Source organism: Oryctolagus cuniculus, chromosome 6 (genome assembly GCF_964237555.1).
Source record: "Oryctolagus cuniculus chromosome 6, mOryCun1.1, whole genome shotgun sequence".
In the NCBI taxonomy this organism is placed as follows: Eukaryota; Metazoa; Chordata; class Mammalia; order Lagomorpha; family Leporidae; genus Oryctolagus; species Oryctolagus cuniculus.
In genome coordinates, this window is record NC_091437.1 from 50,573,239 (window position 1) to 50,595,143 (window position 21,905).

Consider the following 21,905-nt stretch of genomic DNA (forward strand, 5'->3'; position numbering starts at 1 on the left):
CATGTATTCTGTGAGCAAATAGATCTACTTCTGATCTTTCTACTGACCTATCCTAGAATCTTGTACTGTCTCCTTATAGTTCCCTATGTGATCTGCAAAAACCTGAGATTAAAATTTAACATTACAACACTTTCCTATTGAAATTGATGCTTTATTCTATGCTGGGAAGGCAACACTGTATTTCCTGTTGTCCAAACTTAAATGGTCATCCCTGACTTCTCCCACTTTGTTTCCTCTCAAGTCAGTCAAGTCAGATTTTCCATCTTTTTCTTTTTTAAAATAGATATTTGAGAATTTGAATGTGATCATTGTGCAAGGACCATGCTAATCTTCTCTGTATCATTCCAATTTTAGTATATGTGTTGCTAAAGTGGGCCAGGTCCTTTCCTTTTAATAGATGTTGGGTAATATCTAGTTTCCTTTTCCATTGTCCATACCTTGGCTGAGATCTTCTTCAGTTCATTCACATGTGCCACATTTTCAGTCTCCTAATGGGTGTGATTACCTGCTGTCTCAGTTGGGGTTATACTAACCACTCCAGTTTTCTCTCATTTGACTGTTCTGCATGTATTTTACCCTGCAGGTACTTTGGCCTGCCATTCTTGCCAGAGAACTCAAGCTTTTCCAGTGTTGTGCTTTGGTTTAACACTACTGGCTCTGACAAAAATTGGATTTTCTTGTGTAATGAAATGGTACATGCCTAAATCCTTTAAGATTATTCTGTTGTTCATACATGATTTATCAGCTATTAATTGTGTGCATGCTATATGCAGGCATTAAAGATGTAATACCCAGCTTATAACAAGACAGGATCCTTGCATCCAAGGGAATTACAGTATAGTGGCTAATCTGACACATAAATTAACAGGCAACTATGATAGAGTGTGATAAAAATTCTGCCTCATCATCATCATCATCTGGAAACCATGTCAAACTCAGAAGTTGATTACATTAGTACTTTTTGTCTGTTATTCTATCACTGATTTGTTTTAATATTTAAATCTCTTTCCTCGATTAAGCTGTAAATTCCCTGAAGGCAGAGAAAAAATTATATATAGTGGAATATATTCTATGGGACTTGAACAAGCATTTTTCAAAAGAGGAAATTCAAATGGTAAGGTATGCAGTCAGCCCAAATGTCCATCAACTAATGACTGAATAAAGAAATTATAGGGCTGGTGCAGTGGCTCACTAGGCTAATCCTCTGCCTGCAGTGCCAGCACTCTGGGTTCTAGTCCCAGTTGGGGCACCGGTCCTGTCCCGGTTGCTCCTCTTCCAGTCCAGCTCTCTGCTGTGGCCCGGGAAGGCAGTGGAGGATGGCCCAAGTGCTTGGGACCCTGCACCTGCATGGGAGACCAGGAGGAAGCACCTGGTTCCTGGCTTCAGATCAGCACAGTGCCAGCCGTAGCGGCCATTTGGGGGGTGAACCAATGGAAGGAAGACCTTTCTCTCTGTCTCTCTCTCTCTCTGTCTAACTCCGCCTGTCCAAAAAAAAAAAAAAAAAAAAAAAAGTAAGAAATTATGGGGAACTGGTGCTATGGTTTAGCGGGTAAAGCTGCCGCCGTCTGCCAGTGCTGGCATCCCATATAGGCTCCAGTTCAAGTCCTGGCTGCTCCACTTTCGATCCAGTTCTCTGCTATGGCCTGGAAAAGCAGTGGAAGATGGCCCAAGTCCTTGGGCCTCTGCACTCAAATGGGAGATCTGGAAGAAGCTCCTGGCTCCTAGCTTCGGATTAGCACAGCTCTGGCCATTGCAGCCAATTGCAGAGTGGACCAGGGGATGGAAGACCTCTCTCTCTGCCTCTCCTTCTCTCTATCTGTAACTCTGACTTTCAAATAAATTAATAATTTTTTTAAAAAAAGAAATTATAGTATATGTACACTATGGAATACTCTCAGTGTTTGAAAAAAATGAAATCCTGTTTTTTACAACAAAATGGGTGCGACTAGAAGCCATTATACTTAGTGAAATAAGGCAGTCCCAAAAGAGAAATAGCTTATGTTTTCCCTGCTCTGTGGTAACTACTTAGAGTACTGAAAATATAATGTAGTAGAGTGAAATGGACATTTTGTGATTCAATGATTGTTTATAGCCTTTGTCTCTACTTTTGAGGAAGAATGTTTTCTGCATAGTATTTATTGAACTCTTTCCTTAGTGTAGGGTTAATCTTACAAGCATAAAATAAACTGAAAATAGATCTTTGTAAAAATTAAGAGTGGAAATGGGAGAGGGAGGAGGAAGGAGGGTGGGAGCGTGGGTGGGAGGGAGAGAAGGTATGGTTCGAAGTATCACTATATTCCTAAATCTGTATATATGAAATACCTGCAATTTGTTTACCTTAAATTAAAATTAAAAAGAATCTACCCTATAGCCTCTATCTCACAGTATTTCATATAAAAGTTAAAATTAAATACCCAGCAATTTATAAGAGAACTATATTTTACCTTTATGGTTTTGGGTTTTTTTTTTTTTTTTTTTTTTTGGACAGGGACAGGCAGAGTGGACAGTGAGAGAGAGAGAGAGAGAGAAAGGTCTTCCTTTGCCATTGGTTCACCCTCCAATGGCCACCGCGGCTGGCGTGCTGCGGCCGGCGCACCGCGCTGATCCGATGGCAGGAGCCAGGTACTTTTCGTGATCTCCCATGGGGTGCAGGGCCCAAGCACTTGGGCCATCCTCCACTGAACTCCCTGGGCACAGCAGAGAGCTGGCCTGGAAGAGGGGCAACCGGGACAGAATCCGGCGCCCCGACCAGGACTAGAACCCGGTGTGCCGGCGCCGCAAGGTGGAGGATTAGCCTAGTGAGCCGCGGCGCCGGCCTATTTTACCTTTGTAAATCTTTCCTTTGTACTGCAGAAGCACTTCTTTGGCCACACAAAATGTAGGAATATAATGAATATACTGTTTATGTTGAATACTTATTTTAAGTATATAAATTCAATTACCTGTGTTATTTAAAATATATATTACAATATATTAGCTGCTATACTTCTTCCTGATAAAAATATTTGATTAATCTTAAAAATAAAGGACATAAATTAGAATAAACAGACATAGAGAAATTTTCTATCTTCTGATTGACTCCCCAAATACCACAACAGCTAGAGGTGGACCAGACTGGTGCGCAGAACTCAAACTACATTTCCCATGTCAGTGTCATGGACCCAGCTGCTTGATCTATCACTTACTGACTCTGAAGGTACACATTAGCAAGAAGAATCAGGAATTGGGAGATGAGCTGAGACTCAAACTTGGGCACTGACTGTGATATGGGACAGGGTTATCCCAAGGAGTGTCTGAATTGCTGTGCCAAAGGCCTATCCTTCAGTGAACTTTCTGAAAATCACTAATATGCATGGATTTCAGATTTTTTTAGACTAACAAAAATTTATTTTCATTCGGTTTTCATGAGCTTTTTGAATTTTTCATATATAATCTGTAAAATTTAATACGTTTGGACATTTGCATATACCAGTGATGGCATCACCGTAGCATACATAATTAAATATATTTCACTGTCAAGTTACTTCATTTTCTTTGTAATCTCTCCCATCCAAGCCGGCACCGTGGCTCACTAGGCTAATCCTCCACCTTGCGGCGCCGGCACACCAGGTTCTAGTCCCGGTTGGGGCGCCGGATTCTGTCCCGGTTGCCCCTCTTCCAGGCCAGCTCTCTGCTATGGCCAGGGAGTGCAGTGGAGGATGGCCCAGGTGCTTGGGCCCTGCACCCATGGGAGACCAGGAGAAGTACCTGGCTCCTGCCATCAGATCAACGCAGTGCGCCGGCTGCAGCACACTGGCCGCGGCGGCCATTGGAGGGTGAACCAACGGCAAAGGAAGACCTTTCTCTCTCTGTCTCTCTCTCTCACTGTCCACTCTGCCTGTCAAAAAAAAAAAAAAAAAAAAAAAAAAAAAAAATCTCTCCCATCCACCTGTCAGTGGCTACTCCAAATCTCTTTTCTACCAGTATAGATTTGTGTTTCCTATAACTGCATGTAAATGAAATCACATAGTGTGTAATCTTTACATTTGCTTTCTTTTACTTAATAAAATTGTTTTGAAATTTAACCATGTTATGTACTTAACTGTGGTTTACTACTTTTTGCTGCTAAATAGTATTCTGTTGTGTGGATGTACTATGGTTTATCCATTGATTGGTAAATGGGCATTTAGATTGTTTCCAGTTTTGTCTTATTACAAATAAATGTATATCTTGGACCTTGTGCTTTCGTTTATTTTTTAATGAGTATCTCAGGGTGGAATGACAAGGTTATATAAAAAGATAATGGCAAATTATTTTTCAAAATCTTGTAGTGCAATTTTACCCTTCTACTCAGTGAATGAAAATTCTAGTTGCTCCATATCCTTTCCTATATTTGCCTATATTTGGTATGATTATTATTAAATACACATAGCATCATTATATATTATATATTACAATGTATATTTAATATATTTTATGATTTTAGTAATAATAAAGTATTAAATATACACAGCCCAATGTGTATATAGTCAAATCTCATTGTGATTTTAATTCGTTTTGTTAATGATGCAGTACCCTTTCACATGTTTCTTAAGTCAATAAAATATTTTTGTGATGATTCAAAAAATTGCCTGTTGTTTTTATTTTTTCCTTTTTTATTATTGAGTTGTGAGGTATACACCCTGGTTATATGTCCTTTACTTGATAAGTTTTTGACAGTTTTCTTGATTTCTAAGCTTTGCTATACATATTTTTAATCTTTGAAGAGAAAAAACCACTTTCAAATAAAGTGAAAAGAAAAAATTAATTTTAAAGGAAGAAAGAGAGAAACATAGAAAACTCTCCCATCTGTTGGTTGACTTTCCCAATGTCTGTAACAGCCAGGACTGGGCCAGGCTGAAGACAGGATCCTGGAACTCAATTCAGGTCTCCCATATGGGTGGCAGGCACAGAAGTACTTGAGTCATTGTCTGCTGCCTCCCAGCGTATGTATTTTCAGGAAGCTGGATAGGAGACAGAGGGGTGTGATTCAAACTAGGCATTACAGTATGGAATGTGGGCATCCCAGACAGTATTTTTTACCCCAGAAACCTTTTATTTAAGATTTGCAAATTTCATGCATTTCATAAATAAAACTTTGCCTCTGAAAAACAGCCTAGTTCAGTGGGTACCTTGATTTTCATCTTAAGAGACCCTGAGCTAAGAACCCAGCTGAGTCTTCATGGACCTATGCAACTTTGAGATAATAAATAGGTATAGTTTTAAGCAACAATACTTATAGCTTTTTGTTATACAGAAATATAAAAAGATTACAGAACTGCATGATCTTTAAATTTTGCTTGGTATCAGAATGTTTGACCACTTTGTACAGCTGTATCTGTAAGTGGTATAACACAATCTGGTCTTTGCCATTTCTTATAGTCTACTGATATTCTAAATATTTCCACTTCATTGATGGCATGCTTTTTCATCACTCTCCTGCTGGCCACTTTTACACATCTAGTTCAGTGCTATTCCTCTGGGCTTCTCTGTCATCTATCCTAGTTCTCAGAACATAATTATAAAGCTGCCATTCTTATATTATTTACTTCATACCAGTCTAACAGCCTCTTTTTTTTGTTAAGGGTGACCTAACAGACAGTATTAAAGACTTTAGGGTACCAGAAGGAAATTGAAATGTAAAAATAAGAAAAACATAACGTATGAATATTCTTCCTGTTCAGAGGCCAGGTTTATTATAGGAAATGCCTTACTTGTATTTCGATCCACACTTGGCAGAACTAGCTTGCTCCCTTACTATCATCATCTACTGTCTTCATCATTTTGCTTTTACTTATCCAATATTAACATTTATTGAATGCTTTTTAATGATATTTTGTATTGATTCCACTTCTCTTTGAATTGTGGACTGGAAATTTTATGCTATCAGGTACCCTTAAATTTCCACACCCATGGATTTTGCTTGCATCCGTATGTTTATGTAGCCACTGATGAAAAATATTTTTTAAAGATTTATTTATTTGTTTGAAAGATAGAGATACATAGAAGTGGGGGCAAGAGAGAAAGAGAAAGAGAAAGAGAAAGAGAAAGAGAAAGAGAAAGAGAAAGAGAAAGAGAAAGAGAAAGAGAAAGAGAAAGAGATCTCTGATCTTCTGATTCACTCACCAAATGGCTGCAATGAATGGGGCTGGGCCAGGCTGGAGCCAGGAGCCAAGAGCTTCCTCTGGGTCTCCCTCTTGAGTGCAGGGGCCCAGGTACTCGGGCCATCTTCTGTTGCCTCCCCAGGTGCATTAACAGGGAGCTGGATTGAAAGTGGAGCAGCCAGGACTTGAATGGATGCACAAATGAGATGCTGGTTCTGCAGGCAGAAACTTAACCTTCTATGCCATAGCATCAGCCCCAGTCAAAAATATTTTTAAAAATTTCATTTGTACTACATACACACAGGACTTTTTTTTTTCAGATCATTATTTTCTAAACAACTTTTGACATAGCATAGTTGTATAAATAACCTAGTGATGACTTAATGTATATGATAGGATATGTGTTGGTTATGTGCAGGTATATTACCAGTTTTCCTAAGTACTTGAGCATCCATGAATTTTGATATCTGAGGGGAATCATGAAACAAATCCTCTGCGGATATAGAGGGATAAATGTATATAGTTTCTAAAAGCCTATATACTACCCTAACTATTATTATCAAGGTTTTTAAAATCAATTTGTTTTTTTTTTTCATTTTGACAATTTCACAGCTTGTCAACACACTGGAAATAATAAATTATTACAGTTAAATGTGTATTTTTATTATAACTATGCAGTTATGAATTGAATGTTTTAAGGTTTCTTAAATACATCAGATTATGCTTATGTAAAATTCTTTTATTTGCTAAATAAAGATCTCTCATTCTAAGAAACTAAATAAATGCATTAAGTCTCAAATATCATGTTGAAACAGATTTAATTGAACTGGACTTTTAAATATGAAGAATTTGAAGTTTGAGTTATAAGGCTTTAGTTACTACATATAATAAAATATGGTTATTATCATATAGGATACTTTTATCAGCCATTGTAAATATGCAGATATGAGGAATTACATAGTAAAAAGTGTGAGAAAGTTTTAGGAGAAGATTCAAAATTCATTGATATGGGAGAAATTCTCAGGGCTCATTCCAAAGAATGTCTAGTTGGATAAACTGGTGGTGGAAAATGCTGCCTTAAAGAGAACTATAGCTATGCCACATAGGGTTGATAATCATCTTACTTCCTGTCATTCAAAGTCTTTGATGGCCTCAAAGAGTCTGCAGAATCTAAAAGTTTACTCCGTAGTATCTCTAGTGGTTAGAATTGATTGTTGATGATTTTATATATATATATATATATATGTATATATATACACACACAAAGATGTATATATACATAAAGATGTGTATATATACATATACATACATATATATGTATATATTTATACATTCGTACATATACCTCTTCATTCACTTGGTTTTTGCCTCTAATACAACAGCCTGGACTTGAACTGGCACTCATATAGGATGCCAGCACTGTAAGTAGAAGCTTAACCTACTAAGCCATAGCGCCAGCCCCTGTAACTATTTCATTAATCAAAGGAATATTGGGTAAGATGAACACAGGAGAAAGGAAAAAATGTAAATATATCATACTTAGAATATTATTGGCAGTGATATTGCTGTGTTTCTCCTCACTAATAGTTAATGAACAGAACACTTTGGACTGCTGATTTTTAAGGGAATTAACATCTATAGGGCCCAGGTATCAAGGGGTTGGTGACAGTAGTTTATTTTGCTGTCAGCAAGATAAGTATCTCAGCATTCCAGACACCATAGAATTCCTATAGCCATTTCAGAGAGTTGACTATATTGACATCTGGTCACTTGGCAATTATAGCCTCAGCATGAGAAGTTGCTGTCCAAGGTGATTGGTATTTCTCTCTCGTGCATTCTAAATACCAAGAACACCGGGATGGATCCACAGCCTCTGTCAGATTCTCCAGACTCCTGACATTTGACCATTGGTCAATAGTTTCATGATAACATTTTCAGTGTACCCTAAGCTTCAAGCCTTTCTATAGGGCTACCCCAAATGGAAAGGGGCAAGGAAGGTGGCGGGAATGTTCACTACATCCTATTGCTAAATCTGAAAGTCAAAAAGGGTTTAAAAATAATTTTGTGTGAAAGAAAATTTCCATTAATCCCATTCTATCATCTTTGTGCCAAAGAGAAGTAGATAAAGAAAAAACCCTTTTTAAATTCACACAAGGTGAGATTTTTGTACTTTTTCCTATAACTAATTGTGTTTTTTCCATCATATCCTGTAAAGTCAAACAAAGTATGCTAATTGTTGGATTGGAAAATATTAATCTAATGTAACAAAAATGTGAGATGAATGGTGCAATGATGTATGCTAATTGTAATTTACATTTATATCTCAATGCTGTTATAGAAATGATCTCATGTATTGAAGAATCACAGTAGGTATGATCATGAAATAAAAGTTGACTAGATGTAAGATTAGGTATGTTTAACGTTGTGCTAGAGGCAAAAACCAAGTGAATAAAGTTATAGGACCTGAAGGAAGAACTTACTAGAAAATGGAGTTATCTTAAAAAATAGAATATACATTATTTCTAGATGTTAAATTCACTGTAAACTACACTGTTGGTCAGAATTGGCACAGGTAGCCTCTGACTTTGCTCTCAATTATTGAGTATTTGCTGTGTATCTGCATTGCAGTCACAAACTCAAGTCTTCCCAGGACAAATAAAGTCAGTTCAAGACAGCAAGAGAAAAGCTGTGCCTTTGGCAAATTGGAGAATGTCTTCTCTGCCTAAAGTCATTTAAATTCAAATACAAAATAAACTCCCTTGAGCTAGCCAAATAAAACGTACAATCTGACTAACCATTGGATCTCAGTTGCAAGCATAGTTGTAGGTAGGCTTTTTGTCTTATTAAAATCTATATTGTTCTTGTTTTATAAGTAAAGAATCTGAGTTTAAGGGAATCTGGGAAATTTCTCTAAGGTACAATAGCTATTCATTGGAAAAGTGAGGATCAAAACACAAGTAGATTTTAAAAATTTTGTTTAAGGAATACAACTTCATGAACTTAATATACAGATTTGGGAATATGGTGATTCTTCCCCTCACCTTCCTCCCTTCCCATACTCCCACCTTTCTTCCTGCTACCACTTCCTTTCACAGTCTTATTTTTTACAGAGATTAATTTTTATACTCATAAGATTAATCCTATCCTAAGTAGAGAGTTCACTGATTAGTATGAAGAAAGGAACAAAAGCAACCAGCCAAACAAACAAAAAAATATTGTTCCTAGACAGTCAAGGCAAGGGCTATTCAAAATCTTTGAATCTCAAAGTGTCAGTTTCACTCCTATAGATTACATTTTAGGTAACCTATTAGTTAGTGCAGATCAGAGACCATATGGTACTTGTCATTTTGTGACTAGTTTATTTCACTAAGTCTAATGGTTTCCAGTTGCAACCATTTTGTTACAAATGACAGAATTTGATTTTTTTTTACTGCTGTGTAGTATTCCACAGTATATATATAACATAATTTCTTTATCCAGTCTTTAGTTGTTGGACATCTGGGTTGATACCATATATATATATATATATATATATATATATATGTATATATATATATATATTAAAGATTTATTTATTTACCTGAAAGTCAGAGTCACACAGAGGAAAGGCAAAGAGAGTGAGAGAGGTCTTCCATCCGCTGGTTCACTCCCCAGTTGGCTGCGACGTCCAGAGCCATGCTGATCCGAAGCCAGGAGCCAGGAGTTCTTCCAGGTCTCCCATGTGGGTACAGGGGCCCAAGGACTTGGGCCATCTTCCACTGCTTTCCCAGGCTATACCAGAGAGCTAGATTGGAAGTGGAGCAGCCGGGTCTCGAACTGGAACCCACATGGGATGCCAGTGCTTCAGGCCAGGGTGTTAACCCACTGTGCCACAGAGCCAGCCCCTGATCCATATCTTTTTTTAAATTTTATTTTAATTATTATTATTTTTTATTTTTTGACAGGCAGAGTGGACAGTGAGAGAGAGAGAGACAGAGAGAAAGGTCTTCCTTTGCCTTTGGTTCACCCTCCAATGGCCACCACGGCCGGCGCGCTGCGGCCGGTGCCCCGCGCTGATCCGATGGCAGGAGCCAGGTACTTATCCTGGTCTCCCAGGGGGTGCAGGGCCCAAGTACTTGGGCCATCCTCCACTGAACTCCCTGGCCACAGCAGAGAGCTGGCCTGGAAGAGGGGCAACCGGGACAGAATCCGGCGCCCCAACCGGGACTAGAACCTGGTGTGCCGGCGCCGCAAGGTGGAGGATTAGCCAGTGAGCCGTGGCTCCGGCCCCATATCTTAACTATTGTAAATTGACCTGAAGTGAACATGAGGATACATATTACTCTTTCATATGCTGATTTCATTTCCTTTGGATAAATTCCCAGGAGTGGGATGGCTGGGTCATATGGTAGGTCTATATTTAGCTTTCTGAGATATCTCCATACTGTCTTCTGCAGTGGCTGTACCAGTTTACATTCCCACCAGCAGTGGATTAGGGTACCATTATCCCCACATTCTTGCCTGCATTTGTTGTTTGTCGATTTCTATATGAACCCCATTCTAACCAGGATGAAGTGAAACCTCATTGTGGTTTTGATTTGCATTTCCCTGATGGCTAGTGATCCTGAGCACTTTTTCATGTTTTTATTGGCCATTTGAATTTCCTCTCTTGAAAAACGTCTCTTCAGGTCCTTTGCCCATTTCTTGATTAAGTTTTTTTGTTTTGTGGTTGTTTACTTTCTTGAGTTCTTTATAGATTCTGGAAGTTAATCTTAGTTTCATAGTTTGCAAATGTTTTCTCCCATTCTGTTGGTTACCTCTTCACTTTGTTGAGTGCTTGTTTTGCAGTACAGAAGCTTCTCAGTTGGATGTAATCCCACTTGTTAATTTTGACTTTGATTGCCTGTGCTTCTTGGGTATGCTCCAAGAAGTCTTTCCCTATGCTAATGTATTGTAGGGTTTCCTGAATGTTTTTTAGTAATTTAATGGTATCATGTCATAGATCTAGGTCTTTGATCTATTTTGAGTGGATTTTTGTGTAAGGGTCTTGTTTCATACTTCTGCATGCAGAGATTGAATTTTCCTAGCACCATTTGTTGAAGAGGTTGTTTTGGCTCCAGGGGGTGATTTTTGCTCCTTTGGCAAAGATAAGTTGGTTGTATATGTGTTAATTCATTTCTGGAGCTTCTATTCTGTTCCACTGGTCTATATGTCTGTTTTTGGGCCAGTACCAGTCTATTTTGATTGTAACTGCTCTGTAGTATGTCTTGAGGTCTGGTATTGTGATGCTTCCAGTTTTGTTTTTATTGTTTAAGATTGCTTTAACTATTTGGGATCTCTTGTGTTTTCTCATGAATTTTAGCATCATTTTTTCTATATCTGAGAAGAATGTTGTTGGTATTTTGATTGGGATCACATTGAATCTTTAAATTGCTTTCAGTATCATGAACATTTTGAAGATATTGATTCTTCTAGTCCATCCATGAACACGGAAGATTTTTCCACTTTTTAATGCCTTTTTCTATTTCTTTCTTTAATGTTTTGTGATTTTATTTGTAGAGATTTTTGACTGCCCTGGTTAAATTTATTCTAAGGTATTTAAATTTTTTTATAGCTATTTTGAATGAGATTTACCTTAGAAGGTCTTTCAGAGCTATGGCTTTGTTGGTGTATACAAAGGCTGTTGATTTTTTTGTGTTGATTTTATAACCTGCTACTTTTCCAAACTCTTTTATGAGTTCCAGTAGTCTATTCATGGTATCTTTTGTGTTTCTTATATATAGAATCATGTCATCTTCAAATAGGGATACTTTGAATTCTTCTTTCCCTATTTGTATCCCTTTGATTCTTTTCCTTGCCTGATGGCTCTAGGTAAAACTTCCAGGACTGTATTAAATAGCACTGGTGAGAGTGGGCATCCTTGTCTGGTTCTAGATCTTAAAGGGATTACCTCCAATTTTTCTCCTTGAGTAGGATGCTGGCTGTGGGTTTGTTATAAATCATTTTGATTATGTTGAGGAATGCTCTTTCTATACCCAATTTGCTTAAGGTTTTCATCATAAAAGGGTGTTGAATATTGTCAAATGCTTTCTCCGCATGTATTGAGATAATCCTATGGTTTTTGGTTTTCAGTTTGTTAATGTGCTTTTATCACATTTATTGATTTACAGATGTTGAAACATCCCTGAATACCAGGGATAAATCCCACTTGGTCTGGGAGAATGATCTTTCTGATGTGGTGTTGGATTCTATTGGCTAGAATTTTGTTGAAGATTTTTGCATCTATGTTCATCAGGGATATTGAGGTAATTTGGGAGGATTTCCTCTCTTTAAATTGTTTTGAATAGTTTGGGAAGAATTGGGATTAGTTCTTCTTTAAATGTCTGGTCCAGTTCAGGAGTGAAGTGGTCTGGACATGGGCATTTATTTTTCTGTTTGATCAATCTTTATTACTGATTCAATCTCTGTCTTGGTTATTGGTCTGTTTAGGTTTTCTGTATCCTCATGACTCAGTTTAGGTAGGTTTTTGTGTCCAGGAATCTATCAATTTCTTCTAGGTTTCCTGATTTGTTGGTATACAGTTCTTTGTTCTAAATCCTGGTGATTCTTTTTATTTCTGTTGTATCTGTTGTTACATTTGTTTTTCATCTCTGACGTTGTTGATTTGGGTCTTCTCCTTTTTTGGGTAGTTGGGCCATTGGTATGTCTGTTTCGTTTATTTTTTTCAAAAAAACAGCTCTTCATTTAATTGATCTTTTGTATGGTATTTTTTTGGTTTGAATTTTGTTTATTTCTTCCTTAATTTTAATTACTTCTTTCCTCCTACTGATTTTGGGTTTGGTTTGTTGTTGTTTTTCTAGGTACTTGAGATGCATTGACAGTTCATTTAGTTGGTGACTTTCTAGTTTCTTGATGTAGTCACTAATTGCTATAAACTTCTCTCTTAACACTGCATTTGCTGTATCCCATAAGTTTATTTTTTTTTCTTATTATTTTAAAGACAGAGTTACAAAGAGAGGTAGAGACAGAGAGAGAGAGGTCTTCCATCTGTTGGTTCACTATCCAGATGGCCACAACTGCTGGAGCTGCACTAATCTGAAGCCAGGAGCCAGGAGCTTCCTCCAGGTCTCCCATGTGGGTGCAGGGGCCCAAGCACTTGGGCCATCTTCTACTGGTTTCCCAGGCCATAGCAGAGAGCTGGATTGGAAGAGGAGCAGTTGGAACTAGAACCAGTGCCCATATGGGATGCTGGCAGTTCAGGCCAGTGCTTTAATACACTGCGCCACAGCGCCAGCCCCATCCCATAAGTTTTGATATGAGGTATTGTCATCTTCATTTGTTTCCAAGAATTTTTTGACTTCTCTTTTGATTTCTTTTATGACCCACTGTTTATTTAGGAGCATATTGTTCATTCTGTGTGTATTTGCATTTAAAAATATTTATTTATTTGAAACACAGAGCTTCAGAGAGGCACAGAGAGAGAGAGAGGGAGGGAGGGAGGAAGAGAGGTCTTCCATCCACGGACTCACTTCTGAGATGGCTGCCAACAACCTGAGCAGCTGCAATCTGAAGGCAGGAGCCAGGAACTTCTTCCAGGTCTCTCACACAGTTGCAGGGGCCCAAGGAGTTGGGCCATTTTCTACTGCTTTGCCAGACCATAGCTGAGAGCTAGATCAGAAATGGAGCTGTCAGGATTCAAACTGAGGTCCATATGGGATGCTGGCACTTCAGTCCAGCAGTTCTATCAGCTGTGCCACAAATCTGGCCACCTGTATATGTTCTTGAGATTCATGAGTTGTTGATTTTGAGCTTCAATTCATTGTGATCAGAGAAGGTGCATGATATGAATTTGATTTTTTTAAATTTGCTGAGACTTTCTTTATGGCCTAGTATATGTCTATCCTAGTGAAAGTTCCATGCACTGCTGGGAAGAATGTGTATTCTGCCACTATGGGTTGAAAAGTTCTGTAGATATCCGTTAGGTCAAATTGGGTCCACAGTGTCAATTAGCTCTGTTGTTTCTTTGTTGATTTTATGTCTGGTTGATCTATCCATTGATGAATGTGGGGTGTTGAAGTCCCCCATTACTATTGTATTGGAGGTTGTGTCTCCCTTTAGATCCTTTAACAGTTCTTTTAGATAGCCAGATGCTCTGTTATTGGATACATGTACATTTATTATAATAACATCTTCCTCTTGTATTAATCCCTTAATCATTATATAGTGTCCTTCTTTGTCTCTATTAACAGTTTTTGTGTCAAAGTCTATTTTGTCTGATATTAGGATGGCTACACCTGCCCTTTTTTTCCTATTAGCCTAGAATATCTTTTTCCATCCTTTTACTTTCAGTCTGTGTGCACTTTTTTGGTGAGGTGTGCTTCTTGTAGGCAGCAAATAGATGGGTCTTGTTTTTTAAATCCATTTGTCCAGCTTGTATCTTTTAACTGGAGAGTTGAAGCCATTTACATTCAAGGTAATGATAAGTAACTATTTGGCTCTGCCATTTTCCCATGAATATTTCTGTCATTTACTTTGGATTTCTTTTGTACTTTTACTGGGGGATTTTCTGTCTTTGCTTTCTGTCATGATGATGGCTTTCTTTCTGTGTTTCTGTGTGTAGCACACCCTTTAGCATCTTTAGTAAGACTGGATACAAGGTGACATATTTTTTCAATTTCTCTTTGTTATGGAAGGCCTTTATTTCATCTTTATTTTTTTATTTTTTAAAGATTTATTTATTTATTTGAAAGTCAGAGTTACATAGAGAGGGGAGAGGCAGCGAGATAGAAAGAGGGCTTCCATCTGCTGGTTCACTCTCCAGTTGGCTGCAACGCCAGAGCTGGGCCAATCCAAAGCCAGGAGCCAGGAGCTTCTTCCAGGTCTCCCATTTGAGTGCAGAGGCCCAAGGACGTGGGCCATCTGCTACTGCTTTCCTGGGCCATAACAGAGAGCTGGATTAGAAATGGAGCAGCTGGGTCTTGAACTGGCACCCATATAGGTTGCTGGCACTGCAGGTGGCAGCTTTACTTGATAAACCACAGCACTGGCCGCTCACCTTAATTTATAAATGAGAGCTTTGTAGCTATTCTGTGTTGACAGTTTTTTTGTCTTAAGATTTGGTTTATATTTTGCCATTGTCTTCTAGTCTGTAGGGTTTCTGATGAGAAGTCAGTTGTGAATCTAATTGGGATCCTCTGAAAGTAATTTAGTGTTTCTCTTGTGTGCAATTTAGAATCTTTTCTTTATGCTCTACTATGGAAAGTTTGACTACAGTGTATCATGGTGAAGATCTTTTCTGGTCATATCTGTTAGGAGTTCTGTGCACTAGCTGTACTTGGACATTCCTTTCTTTCTCCAACTAGGGAAGTTTTCTTATTTTTGTACTTATTTTGTACTTAAATATTGTACTTATTTCACTAAGTAAGCCTTCTAGTCCTTTTTCTGTTTCCACACCTTCAGACACTCCTAAGACTCGTATGCTGGATCATTTGGTAGTATCCCATATATCTGCAACACTGTTTTTAATATTCTTATTTTTTCTTCTTGTTTTTGGTCTGACTGTTTAATTTATGGTAATTTGTCTTTTACCTGATATTCTTTCTTCTGCCTCACAAGTTCTGTTGTTAAGGCTTTACACTGCAATTTTATTTGATCCATTGAATTCTTTATTTCTAGTATTTCATTTTTATTTCTCTTTAAGATATCAATTTCATGGGAAAATTTTTCTTTCATATCCATATACGGTTTTCTTTAGTTTGTGGATTTGCTTCTGATTGCTTTAGAATAATCCAATTTTCCCAGCACCATTTATTGAATAGACTGTCCTTACTCCAGGGATTGGTTTTGGATCCTTGATCAAATATAAGTTGGCTGTGGATGTTTGGATTGATTTCTGGTGTTTCTATTCTGTTCCATTGGTCTATCCATCTGTTTCTGTACCAGTACCATGCTGTTTTGATAACAACTGCCCTGTAGTGTGTCCTGAAATCTGGTATTGTGATGCCTCCTGACAGTTTCTTTTGCAGTAAGAAACTTCTCAATTTGATGCAATCCCAAATGTTAATTTTGGAGTTTCTTAGTAGAGTTCTTTGGATCCCCTAAATAAAGAATCGTATCGTCTGCAAAGAGGGATAGTTTGAGTTCTTCCTTCCCAATTCGTGTCCCTTTAATTTCTTTTTCTTGCCTAATAGCTCTGGCTAAAACTTCCAGAACTATATTGAATAGCAGTGGTGAGAGTGGGCATCCCTGTCTGGTACCAGATCTCAGTGGAAATGCTTCCAACTTTTCCCCATTCAATAGGATGTTGGCCATGGGTTTTTCATTAATTGCTTTGATTGTATTGTATTCCTTCTATAACCAGTGTGCTTAGAGTTTTCATCATGAAAGGGTGTTGTATTTTATCAAATGCTTTCTCTGCATCTATTGAGATAATCATATGGTTTTTCTTCTGCAGTCTGTTAATGTGGTGTATATCACCTTGATTGTTTTGTGCACATTGAACCATCCCTGCATACCAGGGACAAATCCCACTTGGTCTGGGTGGATGATCTTTCTGATGTGTTGTTGCATTCTATTGGCCAGAATTTTATTGAGGATTTTTGCATCTATATTCACCAGGAATATTGGTCTGTAATCCTGAGATTGATTTTTTTAATTCCTTTTTCAGCATTTTTCTCAATCTCTTCATCTTCACATTCTTTTTTTAATTTTTAATTTTTATTTTATTTTATTTTTATTTTTTGACAGGCAGAGTGGACAGTGAGACAAAGAGAAAGGTCTTCCTTTGCCGTTGGTTCACCCTCCAATGGCTGCCACAGCCGGCGTGCTGCAGCCAGCGCACCGCGCTGATCCAAAGGCAGGAGCCAGGTGCTTCTCCTGGTCTCCCATGGGGTGCAGGGCCCAAGGACTTGGGCCATCCTACACTGCACTCCCAGGCCACAGCAGAGAGCTGGACAGGAAGAGGAGCAACCAGGACAGAATCTGGCACCCCGACCGGGACTAGAACTTGGTGTGCTGGTGCTGCAAGGTGGAGGATTAGCCTATTGAGCCCGGCACCAGCCTCATCTTCACATTTAAATATTGAAATGTTACAGTGTTCCTTTGGGGGCTTATAGTATCTTCCTTATTCTTGTTTATTGAATTTTTGCTTTTATATTTAGGCATTTGTAGGATGTTTCATTTTTTTTTTTTCATTTGATGGCTTTTATCTTTGAACTGTGTCTCTGTGGCTTAGTGGAACATCTACACTTTTGTGAATACTAAGAGGTGTGTGGTTTGTGTGGCCAGGGAGCTCTGTTCATTGCTCCAGCATTGGGTGAGTATCCAAGGTAACACCCAAGTATGGCATGGTAGCTCTCTTTTGGTTAATGGGATGGAGAGGAATGGTTACCTCTATTGGTATAACCACTCCTCCTCCTCCAAGCTGAGGAATGCCCAGGTGTTATTCCCCAGTGTCTGCAACACTCAATCTTCACCACCATATCAACTGCATATATGATCTGCAGAGTCCTTCCTGTAAGCATAGTTCCCTCTGCTATGAGCTGCTCTAGGCAACCAAGGAGCTCTGAGAGTGTGAAGAAGCACTCTATTATTGCCCAGAACCCAGCTACACCCTGCCTCCTCTTCTGCAGTCACAGTGTTTTCTCAGTCTCAGCTCCTAGGGCTTTTAGGGACTAGGTGTGCCAGTGGGGCTGTCCACACCAGTAGCCCATCCTATCCATAAGGAAATTAAGGTGTTTGTAGAGCTGCTGTCCTTGTGTGTTCCGGCCCACTCCCAACCAGGTTCCATGTCAGTGGGAAATGCAGGTTTTTCTGTTAAGATTTCTGGTTCATAGGCATGCAAAGTACCCACCAGCTACAACCCTGTTCACTTCACAATTGAACTGGGTGCCTAGGGGAGTCACGCAGGTGGCACTTCCCTTCCTTAGGGATGGCTCTCCATCCCCTCCCGTTGCCAGGTGTGTGCAAGGGGAGCAGTGGAGACCATCTCCCTCGGTTGCTCTTTTTTTTTTTAATAGAAAACTTTTATTTCATAAATATAAATTTCAAAAGTACAACTTTTGGATTATAGCTATTTTTTCCCCATAACCACCCTCCCACCCACAAAACATCCCATCTCCTACTCCCTCTCCCATCCCATTCTTCATTAAGATTCATTTTCAATTATCTTTATATACAGAAGATCACCTCGGTAGCACTTACACTGCTGTGGTTGCCCCTGCTGACTGGGTAGAAGGCTACACCAATAATTGCTTGGGTATGCACACGATCTAGGGCAGCCATTACCTGCCTGTGTCCAAAAATGGTACCAGCCTTCCTGCCATTGGTTGATATTGTGGTTAATTTAATTTGTCTTCCTGATAACACAGACATTGAGAAATGAAATTGCTCATCTAATATATACCCTGCCATTTTTTATAAAGCCTAAACTGGTGTACTAGCCATGTTATTGCAATTCAGTTTAAGTTCTTTTCCTTGGCATCTGTTGATCCTGATGCCATTTTATAGATGTGACAATGGGTATTTGGAAACAGTGATCCATAGGTAATTCAGTCATGGTGTTCCAAGGAAAAAGAGAGGGATACATAGGGAGAGTTAGGGCTTCATTTAAGAAAAATTGTAGTTGATTAGAAATAAGGAGTGGTAAAGGGATCAGAGTGAAACGATACTGCCTCCAAATGATGTCCATGCAAAACCTCAGAATGTGATTTGTTGGAAATAAGGTCTTTGGAGATATAATGAATTAATGACTGGAGGTAAAATAATCCCACAATCAGAATGGCCCTAATCCAATGTCTGGTGTTCTTTAAAGGAAGACAGTGAGATACACATGGATAAAGAAAAGCCAGAGACACACAAAATGCCCTTTGAAGACAGGCAGATACTAGAGTTAAATCCTCCCACAGCCAAGTAATGCCAAGGATTGCTGGAAACCACCAGAAGCTAGGATAGACATAGGGCACAGATTTTTTCTTAGTGTCCCCAGAAGGAATCAATCTCTTGACACCTTGTTTTCAAAACTTCAGCCTGCATGAGTATGAAAGAATCGATTTCTGTTGTTTTAATCCACACAGTTTATGCCACTTTGTTATAGCAGTATTTAGAAAACATGGTTAGAAATTCCAAAAAGTTGACTGGCACCTTACTTCTTCCTTCCTGCTCACCCATATACATACATGCTTTCCAGCTTTGGGTCTTTGAAATGTCACCACTAGAATTCTGTAAAAGCATAATCTTAATAGGTTCCTATCAAAATAAAAATGTTACCTGGGAAGAATAATAGATAAAGCTATTAACTATTAACATTATAGCAGAATTCTTTAAAAATGATTGTTGCTAGCATACTATAATAAGAGCTCTTATGCTGATTTGGACAGTATTTTAAGTGGATTTGACTCAGCGTATTAGAAAGTAAAAGTCAAATGCTTCTGAGTATTAGTTTCTGAAAATTATAATTATTATAAATCGTGAGTATATCTTTAAATTATATCTTATATTAATATACTAAGGCTCATGGTAATATAGAATACTTGGTTACTTGGTTATAGTTTATAGCCCAAAGAAAGATTTTCAAAGAGTAGATTTAAATTTGGTGTTGAACATGGTCTCTAATTTTCAAGAACAGTAGGACTGCAAATTCATATGGTAACTGAAAATCTAAGAAAATTAAGCCTATATTTTTTGCCACTTTAGGTTACTTGAAAGGGTAAATATTTTAATGAGTACATTTTTTCTTTTTTCTCTTCAAGTACTTGTGTTCACACTTTATTAGGCATAAAGACATGAGCCTAGTCTAAATTTATTATGAGTCTTTTTGTTCATAATAGGATAAGATATAATTTTTACTTCCTCTGCTTAAAATTCGCATATATCTCTAATATAAATCTGAATTATTTTTCTAATTTTCTTAGAGATGATTATTTCATAAGAAGAATTCTTGTAAAAGTTTTGAAGTGATATTGAGAGAGGAGAAACCAGAGGCAAATAATGAATTTAGGTGTTATTTTATGCTCTGAAGCCTGAGTCTGTGACAAAGTATTCTTTGGGCTGTCAGGCAAGGAGTGACATTTCTTGGATAAGCTTGTCCTATCCTCTTTGGCATCTATAAATACCATTCTGTATCACTCTTTTTAATTTTATTATTTTCTGGAGATTTACTTATTTTATTTGTAAAGCAGAGTTAGAGAGAGGAGGGGGAGGTATTTTCCTTGTACTAGTTCACTCCTCAAATGGCTGCATTGGTCGGGACTGGGGCCAGGAGCCTGGAGCTTCTTAAAGATCTCCCACGTGGGTGCAGGGATCCAAGCACCTGGGCTGTCTTCTATGGTTTTCCCAGGCACATTAGCAGAGAGCTGGATTGGAAGTGCAGTAGCTGGGACTTGAACTGGCACCAGTGTGGGATGCTGGTGTCTCAGGTGGTGGATTAACACACTATGCCACAATGATGGACTCTGTATCACCCTTGGTGAAGATTTCTTAGCTGGGCATTGTGCACAGTTTGTGCGAGATAATTTCTCATTGCAGAAGGTTGTTTTGGTTATTGTTGCATGGTTATCAGTGTCTCTGCATTTTACCCAGTAGATGTCAGGAGCACCTCTTACTTGTGACAACTAAAACCATCTCCAGATATCATTAAACATGCCCCAACAGCAGAATCTCCCCTGGTTGAGAAGTGCTGATTTTGCTGTTACTCTGTCAAAGGACTTTCTGAACATTTGGTTGTTTTTGTATCCTTTGCTTTTCCTTATATGAAGGTTATCAACTGCTATAATTTTATCATCCCCATGTCTTTTATTTAACTTCAAAATCTGGGATTCGGAAAGCTATGATTTACCTCACTTCTAGCTAGAGAACTGTAATAATTTGCTACACCGTAACTCTGTTTACATTTGTGTATGAGTGCGCTTGTGTATTGATGCAATGTTCCTAACCCCTGTGTTCACTTATTCACTTCCCCAAATATCTACAACACTTGGGAATGAATTGGGCTGGAGCTGAAGCTGGGAACTCAACCTAGATTTCCCACATGGGTGGCAGGGGCCCAATTATTTAAGCCATCACCTCCTGCCCCCCAGGATTTGGAATCGTGGGAAGCTGGAGTCAGGAGCTGGAGCCAAATCAAACCCATGCAGTTTGATGTGGGTACAGTATTTAACCAGCATCTTGACTGCTAGGCCAAATGTCTACCCCTCTTTACATTTTGTAATCCTTGGCTTACTTCCTCTGATTTAGGATTCACTGATGGTACTATTTTTGAATTTTAATTTTTCCTTATTCTTGAGTCTATAAACCTCCTTCTTCTCCATATTTTCTTCTTCATTGTCTAGAAATGAACTCTATTCCACTACCTGGGTATTTATACTTTTGCAAAGCAGAAAAACGAAAATAATGCATTAGGTCCTTTTTATATTTAATAATCATTTTATTCATTTAGCAAGTACTTATTGAGTGTTTTTCTGCACTCAGGCTCTGTATAAGATTCTGGGCATTCAGTTATGAACAGGACTTTTGTAACAGTTGAAACACAGGTTAGCTAAAATCTGTAATGCAGACATTAACAGGTGTGGCATTGCTTTTTTATAAAGTTCTAGGGTTTTATTTGTCTAGTACTTTAAATACCAATATTAACTGTAGCAGAGGCAAATATCCTAACCCAGTTACAATTACTTCAACATATTTCAAGGTAGATAGAGAAATTGCAGCGCTCTTCAGACACAGGACTGTCTCTCAAAATCAGTCATTTTGTAAAAATAAATTTACATACATTTATATTAGTAAAGTAAACAGTGGAGGTAAGCAGTGGTT

General features: G+C 38.3%; 1 non-coding gene across 1 annotated transcript; it reads right to left on the bottom strand.

Moving 5' to 3' along the window:
- Positions 1 to 275: 275 nt before the first annotated feature.
- LOC127490845 (U6 spliceosomal RNA) lies at positions 276 to 379 on the bottom strand. Its single transcript, XR_007919239.2, has one exon. It is a non-coding gene; the product is annotated as a U6 spliceosomal RNA (small nuclear RNA).
- Between the last annotated feature and the right edge of the window lie 21,526 nt (positions 380 to 21,905).